Source organism: Panthera uncia, chromosome B1, assembly GCF_023721935.1.
Source record: "Panthera uncia isolate 11264 chromosome B1, Puncia_PCG_1.0, whole genome shotgun sequence".
NCBI classification, from domain to species: Eukaryota; Metazoa; Chordata; class Mammalia; order Carnivora; family Felidae; genus Panthera; species Panthera uncia.
In genome coordinates, this window is record NC_064811.1 from 2,525,056 (window position 1) to 2,528,395 (window position 3,340).

Sequence of the window (3,340 nt, forward strand, 5' to 3'; positions counted from 1 at the left end):
CAGAGGCCTTGCTGCCCCCTCTTCTGTCCACGGCCCCTGCTCACGCTCCCTCTCCTGGTGGCTTGGGGAACGCCAGAGCCCTGTCACCGAGCATTCCCGGGGAGGCAGCTATGGCAGCCAGCCTGGGGGCCCCCTGCGGCCCCGGAGGAGCGTCTCCTCCTTACTCGTGGTAAGCGTGTGGCCCCGCGTGCCGTGAGCGAGGCGCCCTCCTCCCCACAGTCTCAGAGCCTGCAGCCCACCCCTGCTGGGGGAACCCCCCAGGGCCCTTCACTGTCCCTGCTCACAGGAAGACGTGGCCGGTCTGCGGGCGGTGATGACTGGGTTTGGGGCAGGGGACCCTGAGCTTGTGGGGGAGGGGTCCTTCCATGCTGGGGTCCTAGTCCCTTTGGCTCCCGTGGGCCCCGAGTTCATGTGTCTGGGACGTTACACGGGGAGGGATTGGGGCAGAGCCCAGGATTAAAGTGGGGGGTGAGGTCTCTGGACCAGAAGGGGGTTCCGTTCCTGCTGTTTGGGGGTTGGCGCCAACAACTGTGATGTCCCGCTCTGCCCGCGCGGTGGTGGTGGTCTCGCGGGGCAGTCCTTGGGAGGGGCCTCCACTTACCCCCCTCTGCTTGGGGGCCGTGTCTGTCTGGGTGCGGGCAGGGGTGGTGCCCAGCTTGTGTCTCCTGGCCCCTCCCTCCTCTGCTCTCCTAGGCTCTAGCTCCGTCCTGAACGTGCCTCCGCCTGTCCGCTCGTTGTCCTTTGACCCCCGGCTCATCCGACGGAGCTGGCCAGGAGCCCCGTGTCTCCCCGGTGCCTTGGCTTACCGTTGCTGGACCACATGCACTTGTGTGCCATGTCTAATTTTTTTAATGTTTATTTTTGAGAGAGAGAGACAGAGAGAAGAACGTGAGTGCGGGAGGGGCAGAGAGAGAGGGGGGAGACACAGAATTGGAAGCAGGCTCCAGGCTCTGAGCTGTCAGCACAGAGCCCGACGCGGGGCTCGAACCCACGGACCGCGAGATCATGGGGTGCAACGTGGGGATGTGGGGCTACATCCCACGAACCGTGAGATCGTGACCGGAGCCGAAATCGAGAGTCGGACGCTCAAGCGACAGAGCCACCCAGATGCCCCCGGAGGGCTATGTCTCTACCTGAGAAGTCCAGGAATTTTGTCAGTGAGCCCTCTCGCCCAGCCACACACCCCGTGGCTATTTCTTATCCTGCTTCCTTGAGGCAGGGACTGGAACATTCCAACCCCCACCAGAAAAGCCCTGATAGAGACAGCAGGCCTAGAACACCACACCCAACGTCCCTGTTCCTGCCCACGGTCAGGTCACGGGCTGAACGCCTCCGGCCCCACCTGCGACCACGCTCCCTGCCTGCTCTCCTGCCCGTGCCCCCTGAACCTCTCCCCTAGGAAAATAGCGTCCATCCTGTGGGCAGAGAGGTCGGGTGTTAAGGCCCGAGCCCGCCGCCTCCCCGCCCGCCCTCCAGCTGCTGCATCCGAAATGCCTCTCTCCCCTCGTCTCGTCCAAGACCTGGTGGCCCGAGTTATTGGCTTCTCTTACCATGAGTTTGTCCGAGTTCACTCCGCGACAGTGTGGGCAGGCCCGGCCTGGACCTGCGCTCTCTCCCTGCCCAGCCCCCTCGCGGGTTGGAAGCAGGTGGCCAGGGAAGCACCAGGGCTCACCGCTCATTGCCCGAGTTAGCGGCTGGGGTGCATCTCTCCGTGGCGGGGTCCTGCCGTTGACCATTCTGGGCCGGCCACCCAAGAACAGGGCACGCACATCTTCCTTTATTTCAAGGAAGCTTTCTTGAGTAATAGTTTAAGCGTTTGTTCTGAGTGGTCACACTTTGGGGGAGGATGTGGCCTTGGTGTTCGAGTACCCCTTCCTGTTCAGATATGAGCAACAGGGGCGCCTGGGCGGCTCTGTCGGTTAAGCATCTGACTTCGGCTCAGGTTGTGATCTCGCCGTTTGTGAGTTCGAGCCCCGCGTCGGGCTCTGTGCTGACAGCTCGGAGCCTGGGGCCCGCTTTGGGTCCCGTGTCTCCCCGTCTCTCTGCCCCTCCCTCCCCCTCTCAAAAATGAATAAACACCAAAAAAATTAAAAAAACAAAGAGACGTGAGCGTCAAAAACGAGCACGACCTCCACTTTTCCCAGGAGCGCTACTCGTCAAGATGCAGAAAACTCACCAGACGAGCATTGCCACGAGCTGATGAAACTTGGGACAGAATATTCCAGTATGCCTTTGAGCTCCAAAGGGAGACCACACAGAGTTCCACGGAAAAACGGAGGGCACGCTCATTTCTGTTGTTCGCGGCGGCAGGGACCGGCCAGGAGGGCCCGAAGGAAGCGTCCAGGGCGACGGTCATGTTTTGTATCTTCATGGGATTTGCATTTGTCAAAACTCTCTTATTTGCACTCTGATATTTGTCCCGTTGCGGGTTGAATTGTGTGCCCCCAAATTCATATGTAGAAGTGCTAACCCCTAGCACATCAGAACGTGACATCATTTGGAAATAGGTCTTTGCGTGTGTAATTAGCTAGGACGAGGTCTTACCGAAGCAGAGTGCGCCCTAGTTCCGTACCACTGGTGTCCCTATAAGAAGGGGACGTTTGGACACAGACACACGGACGAAGAACACCGTGTGGGATGAAGGCATAGATTCAAGGGGATGCATCTACAAGCCAGGAACGAACCCCCAGGAGCCGGGAGAGGCCCGGGGCAGCCTCGGCGGGAATCAGCCCTGCCCACATCTTGACCTTGGACCCCTGCCTCCGCATGGCTGTTCAAGCACTTTGTACTTAGTAACCGAGGCCCCAGAAAGCTGGCGTGGTCGCTGCTTGTAGACTCTAGTAAAGGCTGAACTCCAGGAAATGATAACGCGTGCCGAATTGTTTAGAGACGGAAATCGGGTGGGTTGATGGGTAGAGAGAGGGATGGACAAATGGACAGAGATGAGATACAGCAAGTTTAAGAAGGGGTGACAGTTTGGGTGTAGGGCATGTGGGTGTTCAGCGAATGATTCTTCTCTTCTGCACGCTGGAAGATTTGCAGGATAAAACGTTGAAAAAACCTAGGCATTTAACTAGACATTTCAGGTGTCTTTGAATAACCAAGCAAAATGACAACTATCTGAGGGGAGGGGCTCTCTTTCTCAGTCAATGCTGCAGTGCCCGTGGGACACGCTCAGGCACTAGAGTGACCATGAGATGGGTCCCTGGGACAGAACCAGCAGAAGGCATGCTTTTCCGTCCTGTCCTTCTCCAAATGTCTCCGCCCATCCCACGGCCTAAATGGCTGGAGCTCCAGCAGCCATCTTGCACTGCGAAGTGGCTTTGGGGATGGAGGCCAT